Raw genomic sequence first — 25,172 nt, forward strand, 5'->3', positions numbered from 1 at the left:
TGAGTGTTTCACTGGCGCACAGAATGGAAAAGCATCAGTATTGCGTAATGCCACACTCAGTGTGTTCAGACACGTTCAGTGTGTTTCAGATGGATGGATGTGGATGTTCCACTGTTTACCCTGTGTGAGTGTTGCTGTGTCAGTGTGCAGTCGGCCAGGCAAATATGAAATATTTGTTGACAGATTTTGAGTGTTGCTTTACAATGCATTTAAATGGGCTTCAAGGAAGGTTCCACATTCAAAACGAGTTAAACTCTGCGCGCTGCATCTGTGATATGCTGTCCGTCACTGTGCAAAATAACAAACATCTCTCAGCTTGTAAAAACTGGGGGACAATGGTTTGCATTAATGCAATTAACTTTCAGTGGAAGTCTAGTGTTTGTGTTAAAACACTCATATCAATTTTCCTGTGTACAAATACATATAAAATGTCTTAATTATCATTTTAGTGAAGGGTCTTCTTTGAACGTCTGCCTAGTTTTGAGATGGAGTCCAGAAACTGTCCATTTCTCTCATGCAAAAGTCCCTGGGTTTCCATGATCATGAGTTCAGGTCCATACATAATGCTATGTTGACATAAGACATAATGTTTTGTTTTGTTGTTATACTTTTGAAACAGTGTATTTTTAACTACGGTTTGCTCAAAATGGGCTTTAGAGCAGGTGGCTGATATAGTCTCAAACAATATATTAATCATCTAATATACTCTAATATATCTAATATATCACTAATTATAATGTTTATCCACATGAAACTCCTTCCTCCATACACTTCCACTGTTAATCATTACTGTAAATGAAGCTTTTGTTTGATTTTACATGCTGTGATATAAGTATATTACAAACGGAGGGAATATTCTGCATCTATTTTATTATTTAATAATAGTCTTTCATGTCTCGCATACTTCTTTACATTTACATTTACATTTATTCATTTAGCAGACTTTGATCCAAAGCGACTTACAAATGAGAACAATAGAAGTAGTTAAACTAACAGTAGGACAACAATATGCAAGTGCTATGACCCTTCAAAGTTTAATCTAACGAAGCACGTTCATTTTTTTTTTTTTTTTTTTTTTTAAAGCTAAAATTTTTAAGGATCCATTAAAGAAAGTGGCTGATTTAAGTTTGCAATGGTTTTAAATCTTTCAGTTCTCAAGGGAGAGTGAAAATGTTTCTGCACCAAATTATAAACCTTCTCGAGTCAATATGACAAACTTTAATAGGCTCATGAACAGCAGGAGGAACCTTTTAAAATGCAAAGCAGTGTGCTCCAATTTACCTCCTCAATATTTTGCACATAATCAAGTGTATCAGCAATTAAATGCACACATTATCATGACCTTGGCATGGCGGATGATAAGACACTCAGTTCGGAAGGATATGGAGCGGCGGGTTTATTTGATCGGTGACCGAGGCCTGATTACGCGCGGGCGTCTCCATTACCCTGCTTGTCACAGGTTTTAAGGCGTCTAATCAGGCTGCATGTTTTATTCAGATTTCCCACTGATGTGTTGCTCTACACTTAATTTGCGCTGATGATGGCGATAATGACGCCCGGCTGAAATGATACGCGCTCGGCTGAAATGAAAACGGTTTCACGGCAACACTGACTCAAAATGGTTTATGGGAGTTGATCCTGGAGAAGATCCAAAGGTCATCCAGACACCGTATGTAAACTCGTCTATGTTAATTATGCATAATTTCTGATATCCCTATGAGACATTATATAAATTTTACCCTAGCATGAATGACTTAAAGGGATAGTTCACCCTAAAAATAAAAATGTTGTCATCATTTACTCACTTTCAAGTTGTTCCAAACCTGTATGAGTTTCCATGGTATACTATGGAAGTCAATGGCTACCGTCATCTGTCAGGTTACCAACATTCTTTAACATATCTTCTTTTGTGTTCAACAGAAGAAAGAAACTCATACAGGTTTGGAACAACTTGAGGGTGAGTAAGTAATGACAGAATTTACATTTTTAGGTGTAATCCTGTTTTTAAAGAAACACGCCGACTTTTTGGGACTTTAGCTTATTCACCGTATCCCCCAGAGTTAGATAAGTCCATACATACCCTTCTCATCTCCGTGCGTGCCGTAACTCTGTCTGACGCACCCACCGCTAGCCTAGCTTAGCACAAAGACTGGAGGTAAACGGCTCCAGCTAGCATACGGCTCCCAATAAGTGACAAAATAACGCCAACATTTTCCTATTTACATGTTGTGACTTACCTAACTCTGGGGGATACGGTGAATAAGCTAAAGTCCCAAAAAGTCGGCGTGTTCCTTTAAAAACAGGATTACACACTGTATTACACAGAAATATTGGGTGAAATTGTCCATATTTTTTTCATATAAAGCAATTTGTTCACTGCTTTTTAGTATTGAATCAAATAATTGTATGTGAAGAGTTCAGATGCAAAAGCCTCTAAGTGCCATCTGAAATTATCTTCTAAAATGATCATTTTTATCAAGCTCGTATATTTAAATTCAGTAATTTCACTTAAATGACAAATAATAGGTAATTTTCATTGCCATTTAAGTGCAATTACTGAACTTAAATATACAAGCTTGATAAAAATGATCATTTTAGAAGAAAATTTCAGATGGCGCTTTTGCATCTGAACTCTTCATGTATATATTATATACTGTAAATATGTATACAATGAAAAAAGGCAGCTTAAAATACTTCCTACATAGGCAGTTCAAGGCGTGCTCATTTGTGCTCTCTGATGTCCTCAATGTCACACAGGAAAAATGAAAGGATCCGTGGAGTTTTATTGCTGCGGATCCGTCATAAATCAGGCTCATCAGAGTCCTGGAATCAACATAAGCGATCGCCCTTCACTTCACTAAGAGAGTGACTCATCAAGTATCCTCAGGGTTTAGTGAGGCTAAACCATTGGAAACCTCTCGAAGACAAGTCTTAAATCAAATGGCGACAATACTTACAGTAAAGTATGATGGCATTTACCATGGTAATACCATGCTTTTCTTTTTAGTACCTTGGGGTGCATTTCCTGAATCTAACTAAATTGAGTTGATCAAACTTAAAGGGGTGGTTGATTATGATTTAACTTTTCTAACTTTAGTTAGTGTGTAATGTTGCTGTCTGAGCATAAACAACATCTGCAAAGTTACGACGCTCAAAGTTCAAAGCAAAGGGAGATATTTGCTTTTAAAGAAATAGCTTTTTAAGGACTACAACAAACGGCTGGTAGAGACTACACCACATTCCTCCCGGGTTAGTGACATCACCAACCCTAAAATTTACATAAACCCTGCCCCCGGAACACGATTTATAGATTATCAAGACAGAATGTGCTAATCATGTTGTCACTTCTTCTTAAGTCTCTCCATCATTGTCTGAATCCGGTTTGAACATAAAAGGCTAAAAGTTTTTTACATTGTCAGTGCATGTCTGTGAGAGTGCAAGCTGTTGAAGCTCCGCCCCCTGTGCCGGGAGCAGCAGCTCATTTGCATTTAAAGGAACAGACACAAAACGGTGCGTTTTTGCTCACCCTCAGAAAGTGACAATTTTAACATTCTATATATAAATATCTGTGGGGTATTTTTAGCTAAAACTTCACGTACACACTCTGGGGACATCAGAGACTTATTTATCTTGTGAAGAGGGCATTATACCACCCCTTTAAATAAATTTTATAGATGACACTATTTCAACATTTTATGTGTGTTTAATATAGATGTGTTTAAAGGTGCATTAAGCAACTTTTCATGTTAAAAATACCCGTTTTCTAACCCATACATGCTTAAACAATTGCCTGATGGGCTGAATGAGCCCTTCTCTGATCACTGAGATTGTCTCTATAATCCTGTAAAGTAAAATAAATAAGAGGGATTCGGGCCGGAATTTTAGACTGGGCGTGACGTCATGCGCGTTCACGGCACGCTCACATAGCTATGTCTGGCAGGTTTGTGTATTCGCCGCCATTCTCCGTAGAAGATGGATTGTAAGAGACCTGCTTGTAGTTCATTTCAAACACCAACGCAAACTCCACGCAAGATAAAAAAAAAGAAAACTTGTCTCTAGTGCAACCAAAAGGGCAAAATTGGACTCAGACAGGCGTCGGAATAAGACGAGAGTAAACATAGGGACAGCAGTTGAAAAGTATTGACACATTTCACATAAATGTTCATCAGTGTGTATTGTCCCTGGCAAAATATCTACTAAATAAATCTGCACTACATGTAGTTTAATGATTTGCTATTCGATTAAAACTGTTCAAATATCTTGAGTGTGATATAAAATGCTGATATATAAGTTAGATAATTAGACACAAATTTTGAGCAAATTACTGCTTAATTAGGATGTATTGCTATTGGAATATGCTACTTAGCAGATCAATAAAACAGGCTAAACCCCCGCAAATCTTCGGCGGATTAGCCTGTTTGGCTTTTATGGTAACGTCATAGTGCCATTTAATTGTTTATTACCTTGAGACAATTGAGTGTACTTTTTTGACCGACTGTGCTTTGAGCTTTTACAAAGTAACAACTTATATTGTTCATGAACGTGTTTCCATAATAATACAATCATAAGTGGATACAGTAAACACATAACACAGTTCAACATGGAGATAGATGGAAATAAAAAACGAAGTTTTCTACTACCCCCGTTTTTCCCTCACACATAAGTGTGTAATTTACTCAATTGCCTTTCCTTTCACATATTTAAAGTTACGCACCCTCATGTTGTTCCAACCGCGTAAGACCTTCGTTCATCTTCGGAACACAAATTAAGATATTTTTGATGAAATCTGAGAGCTGATCACATCTCCGTAGGCTGCTAGGTGGCCCAAACTTGCTGGCCCAGAAAAGTTATTAAAGAGATCGTTAATATAGTCCAAGTGACTACAGTGGCTCAATCTTAAGTATATCAAGCGACGAGAATACTTTTTGTGCGCAAAAACAAACAAAAATAACGACTTTATTCCACTATTCATTTCCTTCTCTCTGGGCCTCGTAGTGTTTTTGCGCAGCGCGTCTGTGTTACACGTCACCACGTAGGCTCACTATTGGCCGACGCTGGTCATGTGTGTGACGCGCAGCGCAAAAACACTACGCGAACCAACTAGAGGCCCAGAGAGAAGGAAATGAATAGTGGAATAAAGTCGTTATTTTTGTTTGTTTTTGCGCACAAAAAGTATTCTCGTCGCTTGATATACTTAAGATTGAGCCACTGTAGTCACTTGGACTATATTAACGATCTCTTTAATAACTTTTCTGGGCCAGCAAGTTTGGGCCACCTAGCAGCCTATGGAGCAGTGATCCAGCACTCAGATTTCATCAAAAATATCTTTATTTGTGTTCCAAAGATGAACGAAGGTCTTACGCTGTTGGAACAACATGAGGGTGAGTAATTACTGACAGAATTTTCATTTTTGGGTGAACTAACCCTTTAATGCACCTTTAAGCGAAGTAAACAAAATTTAAATGTGTCATCTACTGTATGAACGGCCTGAATCCTTTTTCATTCAGTACCATGAAACCATTGTAATGAAGTCGCATTGTATTACAGTTCTTTTTGGGGTCATGGTACTATAATAATAATAATACCATGTTTTTGGACATTTACTGTGGTAATTTCATGGTAAGTGTCTTGTAAATACAGAAGCATTATATACTCTGTCTGTGAATATTGTATTCATATTTCCATCACTTCACTTTACTATGAGAGTATCACACTGTTCTTATGAGAACAAATGGATCTAGATCATTATAATATTAAGACATTATTCATAATATCCAAATGATTTCTCGTATGAGTGAAATGAATGTCATTATATCAGATGTGATTATGAGTTCTGTGTGTGTGATTCAGGTGTGGATGTCTGCTGATTTCTGTGAAGCGTCTGTGAGAATGACTTCCATACGTCAGCTGAAAGACCACCCAGAGTCCATTAGGTGGTAATAGGGTCACTTGTCTTCTGCGCAATCCTTTCTTTCTCACACTGAATAAAGGATGATTTTTCTGGGCTGGTTATAGAGAGCAGAGTAACACGCTGCCTGTCAGACAGAATCAACACACACATCTACTGCTGATAAAAAGCTTCTATTTATGATGACACAGTTTATAGAAACAACAACTTCATCTTGATCCGTTTGTGCATACCAGAGTTTAATCATGTTCTCTAGTTAGTTCATAGTCCAAAAATCCTAGAGGATTTACTAATGGAGTGTGTATCATAATTTGGCACCGGTCCTGTTCATCCAGCAGGATCTTACTTGACTCTTGGCAGATTCTCAGGGGATGTTAATTGTATCCCATTAGTATTGGTTACAAATTATGATGGAATTTCATTAGCGATCATGTACAGATTTTGACTATATGATTACGAAACTAAATCTTTAAATGCGTTCCAGTGAGGGAACATTTTAATATTAACCTCCTAAGATGCATTTATTCTTTGTGGAGAAGAACTGTGCAAGGTCAGTGAAAATAAAAAATAAAATGCTGATTTAAATATATTTTGTGCAATTGGTTTAGTGCAATTAAAAACGGACCCAGTCATTAATCGTGAGTGATTTTATGCTTTGTAGAGATACTTGCTTATATTTGTTCTCAGAGGAGGTTTTTCTGGATCTCATTAGGATCTTTTAGTAATGGCTTCAAATTTTGAGGGAATTTCATTAGCCATCTTATACAGATTTTGACCGTGAATAGAAAACGAATACAGTGTCTTTAATTATGTTCTGTTCCAGTGAGCTGCCTATGTAGGGAACATTTTAAGATGCACTCTGGACATGAAGACCATTGCAAAATCTAAGCAAAACACAGTAATTATTACGCTAATATGAACCTCCTATGATGCATTTATCCTTTGTGGAGAAGACAATACCAGAATGCATTGTTATAAGGTCAGAGAAAAATTAATATTTTTGTGCAACACTGAATAGTACAAATAAAAAAAGATGTGTAATTAAAAATGTATCCAGTAATTTTGTGATGTATTTTTATGCTTATTAGAGTAAACATCGATCAAACTCTGTAAGACCTTTTTTTTTCTTTTTTCTTTTTTTAATTCTATTGTTTGTACAGAGATTGTATTTTTTTACATTTTCAATCCCTCCCCAACCAACCCAGAACAACCTGCCTTAGATGATGTTAATTAAACAGTAATAGTACAAAAGATGATGAAAATAATAATAATAGTAATAATAATGATACAATATTAAAATAAAATAATTCAAATATGCAACAGTTAAAACAATGGCAATGTTTAAAAAAAAAAGGAGATAAAAACAGTTGGACACCACAATCAAAGGTGTAACAATGATACAATAATAAACACAAGCCCTACACATTTACACATGTAAATACCTGGAAAAACACCTGGAGCATATGTACCTGAGCATCAAAGACCACAAGACTGTCATATAGAAAAGTGTGTGTAAAAGAAAAAGTTACAATACCAATCCCACTACTCCCCAGGAAGTACATTTACGGCAGAGAAATAAGACAATAAGGGTTGCCAGACATAAGAGATTTGATGGGAACCTCTAATTGAATATTTAATCTTTTCCAAGTGTAGGCATAACATCAAACCCTGAAGCCAATGCCATGCTTTAGGTGGGTTTGGAGATTTCCAATGTAATAACACACCCGTCTGCTAAGCCAATAAGGATGCAAAAGCAATAATGTTTAGTTGTCTTTGAGTCAGATTCGATTCATCACCTGGAGCACCAAATATAGCAAACTCAGCACATGCTTCAGTTGTACTTTACATACTTTAGAGTTGACCAGTAAACAGTAAATGTGGGGCACGTCCAAAACATGTCAGATCCGCTTCTCCAGTGCCACATCTTACACAGGTCTTATCAAAAGTGGGATTAAAAGAAGCCATCCTTGTTCTGCTTAGGTGCACACGGTGCAAAACCTTAAACTGTACAAGACTCAGTCGGGCACAAGAGGTACTACCATTCACTCTATCGAGGGCATTGCTCCAGAATTCCTCTGAAAATCCTGTTTCAAGCTCTTTCTCCCATCCACTTTTAACTTCGTCTGTTCCTACACTTTTTAAAGACATGAAAATTGTATATATTCTTGAAATAAAGCCTTGTGGATGGAGGGGAGCTTCAAAAAGAGAGTCTGCAGGAGGACTTAGATGGAATATGTGGAAATGATGGGCTTCGGGCATTCACAAAATGTCGGATCTGAAAATAACGAAAAAGGTCAGCTTGATTAAGATTGAAAAGACCATCAATATTGTTATGTTTCACACAACAATATAAAGATCACCAAATTGAGCAATGCCCTTATCTTGCCATTGTTTAAATGCAGAGTAGTTTGGCAGGGAGGAATGCATCATTAGTACATATTGGGCTCTGAAGCAGAAGTGCTTGTCTTAACTGCAAATGCTGGTCCATATTTTAAGAGTAGATGAACAACCGGATTTGATGTATATTGTGCTATTTTAAGAGGTAGGCTAGATGTTACTAGGGCTTGCTGTGCAGGATTTAGATTCTATTTCACACCAGTCAGTGATATCTGATGAGTGCATCCAGTAGACTATCTTTTGAACTTGAGCTACCCATTAATAATATAAGAAATAGGATAAACCCCCATTTTTCTGGAGAAACTCTTTCCGAATCCTAGGGGTTTTCCCATCCCATATAAAACTGGAAATAAGTTTGTCTAATCTGATGAAAAAAGCTTTGGATAAGAAGATGGGAATGCATTGAAATAAATATAAGAATCTCGGAAGAACTGTCATAGTTTTTAACACATACCAGCCAGGGTTAGATGACTCTGTAAGACCTTTATTATTCCGTGTGTTTCATATTCTGCTAATGGCATGTGAGTGTGTCTTTTGTCTAATCTTATTTCTCTATAACAGTGGACTGAAGTGATCAATGACTCAGACAATCGCTCAGCCTGACGTGTGCATGAACCCAGAAACCCGAGAGCTCGGTCCCTGTAAGAGCTGCGGATCTCCTCCGTGAGTTACGCTGCACTTCACATTGTTAAATGAAAGGAAACTGTATGTTTAGTTGATGATGCTCTTGTTTAGTGACTCGTCCCTCCCTCGTAATTAAACCTGTCATGACAGATGAGCAAGATTAATGGCGTGTGCTTTTCACACTAATTCACTGTCACTCGCAGCACAGCATCAGGGCATAATGGTCAAAGTCTTGTGAAGAACATACTCGGGTCATATTTCACTCCGAAAGTAAGAAAATAATGTGTTTAAAGGCAGGCAGGGTGATTTGTTCCTGATTTTTTATTTATTTTTTGTTATGCTGTGTTGAGAGTCTCTTCACATCTTATTATAATTGCGTTTCAATGGCAACACTATCAACGGTGAAATGAATCTGCAGCAGTCAGGTGATACAGATCAACTCTTTAAGTTGTTTATTTTCATTATTATAGTAATGTTATGTGCTTTGAGACCTGAGGTAGTTTAACTCTTTAGTTTGTGTTTTGAGGAGGCGTGGCTTTGGAGATGCTCTGAAGGAAGAGTGGGATCTTATGCTTTCAAAGCTAGATCGCTATTGCTAGCCTCTCCGAAAATCATGCATTTTCACTTCATCTTGAAATATGAACGTGTTTTAATGAGCTTCACCCCTTGTAGAATGTTTAGATGTTTACCAAAGCAATAAAACGGATGTTAAATTAGAACTTCTAAAGTGAGTTTTTCCCCTGAAGACTCGAATGAAAATCAATTGGAATTTGTTTGAGTTTACATGCATAAATATGTAATTTATACATTTCTATATATATATACTCCATGAATTAATGAAGAGAACAAAAGTAAGATTATTCTCAAAATGATAAAACTTTTCACACCAACAGCCTAAACATTTGTCTGAAGCGTGTGCGTTACCCATAGTGCACTGCAGCCTCTCATTACACCTGAAACAGAGCAGGAAAAGTGTGAGGAGCGTCTGCTGTGAATTCTGATGTGTGCATTGATCGTGGTGTGCGAGGAATCTCTCTCAGCGGTGGCCGTAATCTATTGCACGTTCTCATTTTTTGCATGAGTGCTTTCTTCTGCGGCGGTTCTGCAGGACTTTCAGACCAGGACCTTGCTCTGAATATTCTGATAAAACACGCTCAGATTCATCATGTGAGTTATTGATGGCCTATTTCATATCATGCCATTTACAGGTTGACAGAGTCAAGCCCCCTCGTCTGAGATGTAAATGACATTTCAGTATTGTTTTACATTGAGCACTGTATGCTGCTCTGAAATGGTGGAGCAGTTACTCAGCTGCGTGAATCACCTCTGCTAGAACGTAAAGATGAAGGTCAAACTCTCATTTAAATGTGTAAAACCTGCAGTGTTATATTCACTGAATGGTAAAATCCATCATATGACAGTATTAGATTGGTGTTTGACTCGAGCATTAGAGCGATCCAATTCGTGAATGATTATACAGACCACACAGAAGAAAATTTGGTTATAAATTTCTGTCCATCCAAAAGTGTTTTTAATGTTTTTGGCGCAGAACTTTATGGTTTCTGTTGGGGTTTTCTGGATTGTTGCTAAGGCATTGCTGTGCAGTTTCTAAAGTGTTCTAGGTTGTTATTGCATTAGTTTGTTGTTACTAGGGGGTTCTAAGTGGTTGCTGGAGTGTGGTTTTTTAGGGCATTGTTTTGTGTTTATTAAGGGCTCAGCACATTGCTATGCAGTTGCTATTGTTTTGTGGTTCATTGCCAGGGAGTTGTTAGGTGGTTGCTTAAGTGTTCTAAATGTTTGGTGCAATGTTAAATGTTTGCTGAGGTGTTCTGTGTGGTTGCTAGGGTGTTGCTATGCAGTTGCTAAGGAGTTCTAGGTTGTTATTGCATTAATTTACTGTCACTATGGTGTTCTAGGTGGTTTCTAGGGCATTGTTCTGTTTATTAAGGGCTCAGCACATTGCTATGCAGTTGCTATGGTTTTGTGGATCATTGCCAGGGAGTTGTTGGGTGGTTGCTATAGTGTTCTAAATGTTCGGTGTGATGTTATATGGTTGCTGAGGTGTTCTGTATGGTTGCTAGGGTGTTGCTATGCAGTTGCTAAGGAGTTCTAGGTTGTTATTGCATTAATTTGCTGTTGCTGGTGAGTTTTAGATGGTTGCTGGAGTGTTGCTAGGGCGGTACTAGGTGGTTTCCAGGGCATAATGTTTTGCAGTTATTAAGGTGACCTGTTTAGCATGTTGCAGTTATTATGGTTTTGTGGGTCATTGCCAGGGAGTTGCTAGATGGTTGCTAAAATGTTCAGTGCAATATTGTATTGTTGCTGGGTGTTCTGAGTGGTTATTAGGGTATTGCTATGTAGTTGTTAATGTGTTCTAGGTTGTTAAAACATTGCTTTGCTGTTGCTAAGGTGTTCTGGGTGGTTGCTAGAGTGTTTCTAGGTGGGGTTTTTTTTCAGAATGGTTGCAGGTTTATTTAAAAAGTCTACACTGAAGTCTGTCAGTATGTGGCGTTTTTTAATGAGCAATTTTTGCTATCATCCATCAGATAAAAACTCTAAAAGAAGTACTGGATCAAAATGTGCAAGATCCATTTTGAGGCGTCGGTGTGAAATCACAACAAATTGGATTGAAATCACAACTGCCTCATTGGTTAATGAATGACCACATCAGAGCGTGTTGCAGCAGAAGATTATCTCATACATTTACTTCCATTGAAATCAAAACATGATTACGCTTATGATATCTGCTGCTGTTAAGTCTGTTTATTCATTCATATTCTTCTTTTAAAGTCATCATAAGTTGAAGTGTTTACAATAATTAAATCTGAATGCTTTCAGTGAGGTGTCAAATCCACTGATAAAACATTGATTAGAGCATTTGAAGTCCGCCCATCCTCTGCGGTGCTCGTACTGAAGGTTCGCTAGGTAATTACCACCAGTCTATATCTGATTAGCAATCCTGTGGGACTGAACGCTACACGGGAAAACATCTCCACGCACCGGCCAATTACAAATGACACTACACACTCCTCTTGTCAGTTTGTATCCATCATAATCATCATGTGCAGTTCGCTGAGAATATTAATGTGACATTTATTGATACAAAGGAGACCCGTGGTGTGCCGAGGTCCTCTGGTTGTGCGTCGTGCCCCGCCGTGTCAACCCGCCGCGGGAAACACGTTGTATATTCTGACGGGGTCGCGTTCGGGGTCACTGCAACAAAACTCTGACTGAATGCTCATAGCGTGCTCGTTCCTACGGATGCTATTCACGGAATCACCTCATGCGCTTCCTTATGTTACAGTCTCAGTCGTGGAATAAATGTGAAGCAGCGTTTGGTATCGATAAACAATATGAAATAAGAGTGAAATACAATATTAGCAAAGTAAACAAAGGCCTACATGATATTTTATGGCATCGGAAAGATCCCCTCTGTGAAATGCACAAAGACATTTTATTCTCAAGTTGCACTATAATGAATTGATTTCCAGAAAATGCGTTTCAATATCACCTCCGAAACCCAGACACGGTGAAAGCAGTGTGCAGCTGTGGGCCGTAACATCTGTAAGTACATGAGATATTAATTGAGCCGCGTTCCCAAAGCCCTGAGAGATCTGATAACGTAAAGACATAGATCATAGGGTTTTGTGAGCAGCAGATACGGATCTGAGGCGCCTACATAAATAAGAGCGATCTGTTAGATGTGAAGCCTGCTGCTCATGTTTTATTGATGGTCGCCTGCCTTACCTTCAGCCCGGCGATAAGTCTTTCCAGCCGCGCGTAGCTCGATAATCCCACAGCACTTGAGCAAAACTCACAGCTACACTGCCTGCTTTAGAGTGTCAAGTGAATTATGACCCTGTCTCCATGTGTTTGTGAAGTACATACTGGGAAAATTTAAGTAATATTGTTGATGCTGTTTCATAAATGGATAAGCTGTTTTTCACTGGTCGGTTACACAATGTTGTTTATAGTTGCATAACATGTAAAACTATATTTTATGCCTATGCATGATGCTAAAGTGTTGAGGGTGGTTGCCAGGGTGTTACTATGAGGTTGCTAGGATGATCTGTGTGGTTGCTAGGGAGTAGCCATGAGGTTGCTAGGCTGTTAGGATTAGTGTTATGCTGATCAACTGTTAACGGTGGTTGCCAGGGCATTACTATGAGGTTGCTAGGGTGTCCTGGGTGGTTGCCAGGGTGTTAAGTTGTTATGTTGTTCTGCATATTTGCCAGGGCATTGCTATGAGGTTGCTAAGGTGTTCTGCATGGTTGCCAGGGCATTTCTATGAGATTGCTAGGGTGTCCTGGGTGGTTGCCAAGGTGTTAAGTTGTTATGTTGTTTTGGATATTTGCCACGGCGTTGCTATGAGGTTGCTACGGTGTTCTGTGTGGTTGCTTGCCAGGGTATTACTATGAGGTTGCTAGGATGATCTGTGTGGTTGCTAGGGAGTAGCCATGAGGTTGCTAGGCTGTTAGGATTAGTGTTATGCTGATCAAGTGTTAACGGTGGTTGCCAGGGCATTACTATGGGGTTGCTAGGGTGTCCTGGGTGGTTGCCAGGGCGTTAAGTTGTTATGTTTTTCTGCATATTTGCCTGGGCATTGCTATGAGGTTGCTAAGGTGTTCTGCATGGTTGCCAGGGCATTTCTATGAGATTGCTGGGGTGTCCTGGGTGGTTGCCAAGGCGTTAAGTTGTTATGTTGTTCTGCATATTTGCCTGGGCATTTTTATGAGATTGCTGGGATGTTCTGGGTGGTTGCGAGGCTGTTAGGATAAGTGTGAATGGTGATTGCCCGGGCATTGTTATGAGGTTGCAAAAGTGTTCTGCATATTTGCCAATGCATTACTGTTAGGTTGCTAGGATGTTCTGTGTAGTTGCTAAGGCATTGCTATGAGGTTGCTAGGGTGTTCTTCTGTGTGGTTGCAAAGACATTGCTGTGAGGTTGCTATGGTGTTCTGTGAGCTTGCCATGGGTGTTGCTATGAGGTTGCTAGGGTGATCTGCATAGTTGCCAGCACGTTGCTATGAGGTTGCTGGAGTGTTCTGTCTGTCTATAGTTTTTATTTTTATTTTTTATTTTTTATAATATGCCACTCAAACATTATTGTAAATCTGATATTTTAAGAGCTTATTGTAGATGGTGATAAATGTTTAATTTCTCTCCTAAAAACTTTTAGGAGCATCTGACTTCATAGGTGTGGTTTATGGTGTGTAACCTGACAAATTTTATGGACTGATTTAATAGCGTAACTCAAAATGCAGTTTTCATACACAGAAAGACATTTTTGTCAACAGAAATGTAAAGTCATCAGTGTGCACAAAGTAAAACAAAACTGATTTTGTGCAAGTAAATCATGCAAGTTCCTTCCATTCCATACAAAATAAAGGTGTTATTATGTGCATGAGTATATAAACTTGTGTGAATAATGTACTGACTTTACATTTCTGTTGAATCCAATTGGCTTTTTGTCTTTCTCTGTATGAAATGATTAAATATAACCAATAAAAGAAGACCATTGCTGTCAATATCTTTTTTGTGGGTGAAGAGGAATGAGTTGCAGTTTTTCGTTTTTTGAATTAATACTTTAGAAATTGCAATAATATTACATGTGAACTGACTAAGCATGCAGTATTCCTATATTTGAGACCCTTTTTAATAAAACCTAACACAGACATTTCTTTGACATTTAAAAAAATAAGATCGGCAATCATTGTGATTCTGATGCAGAATATCACACAATTTCATCTTTCTACCAAACCCATTACAGCAGGAGAAACAGTCTTTGATTATAGTCTGAGAACAGATAAGACAGTGAAAGCCATTTGAATTCAGCACGTTTGTATTTTCATCAATTACAGTATTTCAGCACCTGTTAAGCTGTTTGTGTTTAGCCCGTCTGAAGCACTCTGCTGCGATAATGAAGAAATGTTTCTCTATTGATGAGGGGGAGGTATCCAAATCACATCAACTGGTCACTGGGGTACCTCAGGGATCCGTCATTAGACCCCTCCTCTTCTCCATATACACTACATCACTGGGACCCATTATACAGGCACATGGTTTCTCCCAGCATTGCTATGCTGATGACACATTTTCATTTCAACCAGATCCCTCGGTAGCTGCACCGTCTGTCTCAAATCTCAGCCTGGATGAAAGAACATCACCTAGCTAAGAGCTTCTTATCTTCCCAGCCTCTCCGTCAGTACTGCACGTTTAGGTAATCCTTAATGATCAGCTGACCTTTAAAGAGCATATTGCAAGAACAGCACGATCATGCAGGTTTGCACTGAACAATATTAGGAAGATCAGGCCTAAGGAAGAAACACAGCTTCTCGCCAATGCCTTTGTCATTTCTTGGTTGGACTATTGCAATGCTCTTCTGGCTGGTCTTCCAACATGTGGAATCAAACCTTTGCAAATGATTCAAAATGCTGCAGCACCACTTGTCTTCAATGAGCCCAAGAGAGACCACGTCATGTCACATTATCTCTCTGCACTGGCTTTTGGTTGCGGCTCTCATTAAGTTCAAGTCATCGATGCTTGCGTATGTAACGGAGGTCAGCAAGTAAGAGCTGTGTAAGTAAACCTTATTATGCTGTGGTCTTTAGCGTCCTTGTTAACATGGCCTCCTCCCATGCCGGAGACAACAGTTCGAATCTCACTCAGAGCGGGTTGAATAGGACTGGTTACATTTGGTGCCGTGACCCGGATTGGAGTAAGGTTTAGGGGGTTGAGTGTAATAGAGGCTATGCGAGTAAACCTCACTCCCCTGGCCTCAAGAGGCGCATTAGTGACTTACGGTAGAGACTACAGTCTTTAGCGTCCTTGTGAGCACGCTCGCCTCAGATGCCAGAGACGCCAGTCAAATCCCGCTCAGAGCAGGTTGAGTAGGACCAGTTACATTTGGTGCCGTGACCCGGATGGGAGTGAGGGGGTTGAGCGTAAAAGAGGCCAGCTAGTAAGTGCTGTGCGTGTAAACCTCACTCACCTGGCTTTATGAGGCGCATTAGTGACTGATGGTAGAGACTGCTAGCGTGTTTGCAACTTGTTAGCGTACCCTCCTCCCATGCCTGAAACGCCGGTTCGAATTCTGCTCGGAGCGGGTCGAGTAGGACCGGTTACAAGTACAGAAAGAGCCCTGCACCCTCCTACCTCCACTTTCTCTTACGAGTCTACATTCCCTCGAGAAGCCTGCGGTCGGTAAGTGAGCGGCACCTAGTGGTTCCTTCACAGAGAGGCACAAAATCACTCTCAATGAGTTTTCGTTCACTGTTCCTTGCTGGTGGAATAATCTTACCAACCCTTTCCAGACAGCCAAATCCCTCACAATTTCCAAAAATAGCTGAAAACCTGAAAATCTCTTCTGTGAGCACTTGACTGTCTCCTGCTAAAAAAAAAAAAAACCTTCTATTCTTTCACTATTCCTTTGTCTATGCTTGAAACTTTGTATTACTGGCACTTCTTAAGATGAAGATGAAGATGCCTGTTGTATTCCTCAACTGTAAGTCGCTTTGGATAAAAACGTCTGTCTGCCATCTTCGCATCTTGACTGCAGCAGCTATTGTCCTTGTTTTGTCCTCTGCTGTTGAAACTTATTGTCAGAGATCTACATTAAACTGCATTTGCTGGCTGTTTTCCAAAACTTGGACTTAGACTTAGACTTCCTTTATTAATCCCAGAGGGGAAATGAAGGTGTTACAGCAGCAACAGAAAATTGAGATAACAGGCTTGACAAAAATAGACAATACAATCAATCAATCAATCAGTAATATCAATAATCTGAATATCTATCAATTACAAAATACCATACAACGACCAACAAATTCAAAAGCATCCTCACATCGAATAAAACACCCTAGTTTTAGAAGAACGTTCATTAGTTTTTTCACTTTACCTCAACCACCTTCAGCATGTGGATTGTCAAAACTGATTGCAGCAGATTGTCATAATTAATAATGTTTATTTATTTATTATTGTTTTGACATAGAAGCACCCACGATTGCAAATAATTGATCAATGAAATTGAGGAAAAGTGACTGAGATCTGTCAGATACAGAAATATCAGTTTTGAGGCTAAAACTTAAAATGATATTTACTTCATAAAATAAATAATGCTCGATTTTTACTTTTTTGTAGTGCATGCCTCCTTCGTGTTAAGGAGTTGTAAGTGGTTGCAAGGTTATTGCTTTGCGGTTGCTAGGGTGTTTTGAGTGTTTTATCACCCTGCTATGCAGTTGCTGTTCTGTGATACAATAATCCAGGAAAGAACTTTGCAACATTAAAAAAAATTGAAACCAAGTTCTAGATACTTAAACAATAAATGAAACATTCAAAATAATCTGCTAAAGCATCTTTATGTCACTTATATTATCTATTCTACAATATCTTCCATCTGTTTTCCATATTCATATCTGCCGTCCGCTGCGTTTAAGGGCATCGGTATCTCAGTGTAATTATTCACCCTCTGCTCTGTAATGCATCACTGCTGTTGTTTACAGCTCAAGGTCACGGCTCTACATCGAGACAAAGAAACTGTTGATGGATTAGTATTTTGCCGGCTTCTGGACTACATGAGACAGATGCCGCATTTCCAAGATGAAGAAACGGCCTGTTTTGCTGTCAGACTCTGTTTAATGTCACATGAGTAATGTCTCTGGATGGAGCATTTCTGCATGACCTTACAGCATTAAAGCACATTTAAACGCATCGCCATGGTGGGTCTCTTCACACTTAATCTTATGTCATGAAAGAGGCCATTCGTATTTACCACACTCAGAGAGTAAATGTTGGCAGCTGAATAAATGTCAAGGTTTATGACATGATTCCCTTGTCTTTTATCAAACCTTTTACACCGCTCCGCTCATGCCATTCACGAACAAAAAGATTGCCATCAAATATCATGCGGTGTAATACAGACATCAAGTCATACAACTTAAAATCTATTGAAGTGTAAAAAGATATTTGTGCTCCAGACGTGAATGATCGTTTCGAATCATGTGTTTTGTTGAGGAGAGATACACTAACGTTTAAAAGGTTGGGGTCGGTAAGATTTTGAAATATTGTAAAATATTATTACAGTTTTCTATTTTAATACATTTAAAAATGTAATTTTTTTCCTGTGATGCAAAGCTGAATTTTTCAGTGTCACATGATCTTTCAGAAATCATTGAAATATGCTGATTTGCTGCTCAAGAAACATTATTATCAATGTTGAAAACAGTTGTGCTGCTTAATGTTTTTGTGAAAAAATTTTAAACAGTGTCAAAAAAAAAAAAAAAAATTATTCATATTTTATTCAAATATATTTTAAAATGTATTCAAATAGAAAACAGTTTTTTTAAATTGTAATAATATTTTACAGTTTTACTGTTTTTACTGTATTTTTGATCCAATAAATGATGCCATGGTGAGCAGAAGAGACTTCTTTCAAAAAAAATATTACCAACCCCAAACTTTTAACCCGGTATATCTATTTGCTCCCAGTCAAAACCATTCTATATATATATACTTTAAATATAACTAATACTAGAATAACAGTGACTTTATATGACTTTATAATAACAGTGTGCTCTTGTTTAACTAAGTGATCAGACATACAATCTTCAGAAATAGCATATTTACCACTTTTTTTTAATGTGACATCTCTCTCCTGGTGTTCTGATGACTGTCAGGGTCTCATTTGGAATAATAACTCAAGTGAAGCCGCATGTTTAGCGCCCGCGGCTGTGTTTGTTTTACCATTCGCCATTGTCGCCCCGTTCAAGGCCGAGCCAATTAAAAAGTGCTCTGCAAAGTTACTTGTGCGACAACAGATTGAGCTTTAAAAAATCTACAAACACATCCATCGCATATGAAGAGGAACACATTTACACATTATAATTGAGCACTGACAGATTTTCTGTACTCTTAATTATGTAGAAGGTTCCAGCAAAACATGTTTTTAGGTGAAAATACTCTTTACAATTTGTTTGTAAAACAATGCAGACACTTTGCACTGTCAGGTCGTGATATAAATTTAAATAATTTGTTATTTTATTGGAACAGATTCCATGTTTGAAATAAAACGGGAGCCAAATACATTTAATAAGTAAACCGTTCTTAATTATTCACATTTTTCTTGCAGAAAAGCTCCTGAATCAAAATGTTCTAATAATTTATGATTCAATTGATTTATTTTATGCCAATTTGGCCACTGCTCAGGGGCCGCTGAGGGTCACCTGACACATGTGAAGGTTAAGCATCTTGCTCAAGGCCACAGAAGTTTAGCAGGGTGGATATAACCAGCAGTCCTGGGGTTAATTCAACACCCCTGGTGCCGTCAGACACATATTTGAACCGGTGACCTTGCGAGTGTTCGTGGACTAGTGCGGTTTCATTCAGCGCACAGCCAGTGCAATGCATGAGTGTGTTCTGTAATGACCTCAAACTTCTTTTTGTCCGTGAATTGTATGCATACCATCCACAACCATGCAATATTTCCTTTTATTATGTGTCATTTCTGCCCCTCTAACATCACCACACAGAACTGCAGAAATAATGACTTCTCATCTCGTCTGCTATTGGTCGGGTAAAAAGGACGCTCTGGCTCAAACGATTTTGATTGGTTGAGCCATTATTATTTTTATCAGCCCAGTCTACTAGTTGTGCACTTCAACTTTAAGGCAAGTTAGTCCAGTTGGTGGCCATCTTATTTATTATTTATTATATAAATGCATTTTTTAAATAGACATCTGCTGGGATTGGGGCAAGAGCAAAAACTTTTAAATCTCATCATAAAACTCTTTGTAAAACATATTTCAAATCAGTCAAGCTGGTCCATGGTTAATATGCATGCAAGTTCTAGTTATTTCTAACTAAAACTATTAAAAATCGTTTTTGTTTATTGAAATTACTTAATTTTAAAGATTAAATTAATCTAAAAAAATACAAATAACTTTAGTTGCCTTAGCAATTAAATTAAATGAAATATGTTTGAGTTGAACTGTTAAAAAATATGACATAGAAAAATGACAAAAGCACATCAAAACTGACAACATTTTTTTACTAAAATTAGAAATGAAAATTGAAAATATAAAAATAACTAATTCAAAATATAAAAAAAATACTATAATAGTATGAATAATCCTAAAATAACACTGAAATGTTTTATTAGATGTAAGAACTGATACGTATGAACTGTTCTTTACATGTAAGAACTGATAAGAATGTAAATGTGTACCTTGAAATGCAATGTAAGTCGCTTTGGATAAAAGCATCTGCCAAATGCATAAATGAAAATGTAGAGTAAACAAAATATCAAAATGATGATTGGATTTCTGATGAATGTTACATTTTCCCGCTTTCTTTGCTGTTAATTAATGCACTGTATTTCTTCATTGCAAACAGCCTTCAGTTGGTCTAATTAGCTATATTGATTATGATAGGTTAATTTTTTGTAATAAATATAATAATTTAATAAATAGGTTCTCTTTATGATAATATTGTTTCTGCTATTTTATATCCACGTGGATGTTGTGTGTGTCACAGTGACTTTACCTTGAATAAGGGTAACTTATAGATTAAACCCCCCTTACCATAGTAAAATCACTGTACCATGCAATACTATCATAGTGTGTTGCTTTATTTGATTCATAATGTCTGACAGCTCTTTAATCTGCTGGTCAGGCGCACACACAGTGTTGTTTTTGATGGCTCAGATGGCGTGATGTGGTCCCACCGGTGAAGGGTTCATTTTCTGGTGTTGTGTGTGTGTGTGTGTGTGTGTAAACAGCAGTGTGATTATACAGAGTTGACCGGCCGCTGCGCTCCTCATTGAGTTCTCATTAAAGGCCTCCAGTCGGGCTACGTGAAGAATGCTAATGCTGTAATTACTCCTCCGTTAAGCAGACAAACTTATCAAGAGCCACTTTGCCCGAGCTTAAGAGTTCTGAGAGTTCGGCTATGAATATAACAGTCTTAATGCTAATTATTTAACATGTACGTTTTGAATTAGGCCGTGAAAGTCAATTTAACTTATCTCTAAAAGAGCCACGCGAGGAGGAGGCTTTGAATCCTGCCAGCGGAAGGACTGGGATATTAAAGTGGCTTTGACCACTAGAAGAGAACCAAACGCTTTGAACATAAAGGAAAGAAAATGAAAGATTTTTTTGTGGTCTATTGAGACTTTGACAAGTTCCAATGAATGCAAATTTGACGAAGAGACAAGATGAAAATTCGCTTTGTTATTTACTCTTTATCTTCATATCTTTCCAATATTGTATGCAGTTTCATTTTATTTATTTATCATTCATTTATTTATTTATTATTATTATCATTATTTTTAAATTAAATTTATGTGTAATCATTTTTGTTTATTTTTATATATCTTTTTTTTAATCATGTATTAATTTTTTACATTTTTATTATTTATTATTTTTGTGGCATTTTCATTATTTTATTTATTTATCATTTTTGAATCATTTACTTATTTTTGTAGCATTATCTATTTATTTTATTATTTTTATTTATTGCGTTTTATTATTTATTTTATTTGTAATCTTTTTTATAATTTTTATTTTATTATTTTTATTATTTGTTTATATATATATATATATATACTATTATATACTATTATATACTATACTATTAAAGCATTTCTTTATTTATTTTGTTGCATTTTCATTATTTGTATTTTAATCATTTACTTATTATTTTTATATAGTGATATTTATTTATTTCATCATTTTCTGTATCATGTATTTATTTATTTATAGTTTTATTTTATTTATTTTTGTGGCACTTTCTTTATGTGTTTATTTATTTAGTATTTTTTTTTATCATTTTCTTATTATTTTTATTTAGTGATATTGATTATTTTATTTATTTAATCATTTTCCGTTCATTCATTCATTCATTCATTCATTCATTCATTTTTGTATTATATGTTATATATATTTTCTTATGTACTGATTTGTTTATTTATTTTAAATTTTTTTTATCTTTTACTTATTTCTATGTAGTGCTAATTATTTATTTCCTCATTTTCTGTATCATTTATTTTTTTATTTATAATATTTTTATTTATTGTGTGGCATTTTCATTATTTGTTTTTCTTCTTTGTTTTTTTTATCACTTGCTTATTATTTTTATGTAGAGATATTTGTTTACTTATTTCAGCTTCATGCTGCTTTTTTCCAGCAACAGCTCAAATGTGGTCATTATAAACTTATATTTTATTTTAGTATTTTTTTTATAAAAGTTAATGGTTTCAGAAACGTTCTTGGAAAAGTTTTGGAACAGAATAAGGGTCAATAAATGAAGATTTTTAGATGAACTTTAATACCGTGTAATGATGGATTTCATATGTCGTTGTTTCGGCCCTTAACAGTCATTGTCATGTTCACAGTCATGTTGTTTTAACGATGCAAATTAATTATTATTTTAATGCAGCAATGAATGAATTATGAATGAGCTGAGAGATTTTCAGTTTAATTGGACCTTGAAGGGTAAGATGATGTCATACTTTAAAACGAGCATAATCCTGTTAAAAAGGGCACATAATCACCTCTAATATTTGCTCATACATTGCCAACAACTTGAAAGATTTGGGAATCAGCATTGCTGTGATCCAGATGTCACGGCTTTTTTATTAATGAGAGCTTAGTTTCTCTGCCAATATATTTATATAAATACATGCTAATATGCACTAATGAATAAACATGACCCAATCCCAACTCTTTTGTGTCTCCTCGACACCTGGTATTTCCAACAGGAGTTCAGGAGGTGCTGTTTATCATTTGCATTTTGAAAGTGTAATATTTGGCACTTACTGGCATCACTTTAATTATATTAACAAATGAAATCAAAATGTCTTTTCTGTATACGTGTACTTCATTTACATCTATTTGTTTCCGCAGATGCTTTCGTCCAAAGTGACTGAAACCTCTCGCATCCCTCCATCACTGAGACTCTTTCACCTGTTTAACAGCACACCTCTCCTCAACATCACAGATGATCTGAAGATTGAGCTCGATCAGGTTAGTGTTTGGCCTTTATTTAACGTGTAAACAATGTTACTAGTGACGGCTGACTTATCAAACACCACTAATAACAGAAAATTGCAAAACATTCAAAATCAATGCGAATTAAGTCAGTTTGTCATTTTATTTGGACTCCTTAAAGCCCTTCGTGTCATTTTTTTTGTTATTTATGTTTTTTTATCATTTATAATCATTCACTTATTTGTATTGATTTACAGTATTACAGTTTTTGCCCGTTGCTTGAACACATTTTGCAAAACTTCGCTCACTGTGACAAAACTCTACACACAAGTAAACATGACACAACACTGGGAAATATACCATTCACATCTGTGTCAAATTGAAACTCTACTATGAAAACCTAAACTCTGCTATCAAAACCTAACATTCCTTTGTCAAAATGTAACTCTGATGACAAAATGACACATACTTGCATCATATGCATACACTTTCAGATCAGGGGGAACACACTAGTCTACTTTATATAAAACACTGCAGTCTTTGATTTTCACTTTTTATTCAGAAGGCATATTTTCAGGAGGCACATTTTCAAACAACCAAAAAAGCAAATAGGCCTACTCAATACTGTACATTGCAGTAACATGAATTCAGATAAAGCAAAAAAATAAATAAAAAATAATAGAAAAAACACAATACTGTAAACACAGAAAATCATGGCAATTGTGCATACGTGGGCTCATGGATCCCGCCGTCTGTTGGGGTCTGGCCACAGGACCTCATCGACATCGCAAGCAATGTCTTCTCCCGCTAAGCACCGGGGAAAATATCCCCTTGCATGTCGAAACCATCCATGGATTGCTGTCACCTGAATGTCAACGCAGGCCTGTTCCATTGCCTGCAGAAGAGGCATGTGGGCATGTGGTTGGTGGTCATATACACGCCATCTCCAAGCCGAAAAGAATTCCTCTATAGGGTTTAAAAATGGTGAGTAAGGGGGCAAGTATACCACTTCAAATTGATTGTGGTTGGTGAACCAGGCCTGGACCAGAGCAGCCCGATGGAAACTGACATTATCCCATACCACTACAAACCTGGGCTGATCTGTTCTGTACAACTATATTATGGAGAGCATCTAGAAATGTGAGTATATGTTGGCTATTGTATGGACCTAGTTTTGCATGATGATGCAGAAGCCCTTGAAGGCTTATGGCGGCACACAGTGTGATATTTCCCCCGCGCTGCCCCGGGACGTGCACAATTGCCCTTTGGCCAATTACATTATGACCCCGTTGTCTTGTTTTGCTCAGTTCGAATCCAGCTTCATCAATGAAAATGAATTCATGAGGCTGTGCAGCTCCATCCATGGCCAAGATTCTCTGTAACAAAAAAAATAACTTTTTGTTGCTGGCTGATTGGTGTTCAGTTTTGCAAGTAAGTGCCTTCAGGTGTGTATTTGAGTGGTTGCAATTACCCGATGTGTTTTGTATTTTGGATACATGTGTTTTCCAAATGGCACCCTGAGATTTCATTTTTGAACGAAGTGTCTTATGTATGAAATAGAGTGTAGAATGCAGGACCAAGTGTGTTGCATAAAGGAGTAAGTGTGTTGCAGAATTGCAACTAGAGTGCAAAGCAGCGCTTTTGTTTAAGGTATGGGTACATGTGTTTGAGGTATGGTAACAAAAGCTTCAAGTTGTGTTACTTTAGTCTAAGCATGGGTCTATAGTGTTCAAGCAACGGGCAAAAACTGTATTAATATTGTTTTATTATTTATGCATTATTTTGTGTGTTTTTTTCTTTAGTTATTGAATTTTTTATATTTTTATCATTTATTATTTTTACCACTTTTAAAATGATTTGTTTCAGCTTTTATTATTTATTTATTTTTGTGTAATTTCAGTTATTTATTTATTATATTTGTAATCATTTTTAATTACATTATTTTGTCTTTTTCTTTATATATTTAATTTGTAATATTTTTAATTATTTATTTATTTATTATTAATAATTGTATTATTTATTTGTGTCATTTTCATTATTTATAAATTTATTTATTTATTTAGCCTATTAGTAATAATATTTTTTATATTTTTTTATTTTGTGTCATTTTCATTTTTTATTGAATGTTTAATCAATTTAATCAAATTTTAAATAATTTATTAATTCTTATGTAGTGTTTTTATTAATTATTTAGATTTTTATTTATTAATTCATTCATTCCAGCTTCCAGCTCCAAAATAAATGGAGTAAACATTCTTCAG

Source organism: Leuciscus leuciscus, assembly GCF_965113295.1.
Source record: "Leuciscus leuciscus genome assembly, chromosome: 24".
NCBI lineage: Eukaryota > Metazoa > Chordata > Actinopteri > Cypriniformes > Leuciscidae > Leuciscus > Leuciscus leuciscus.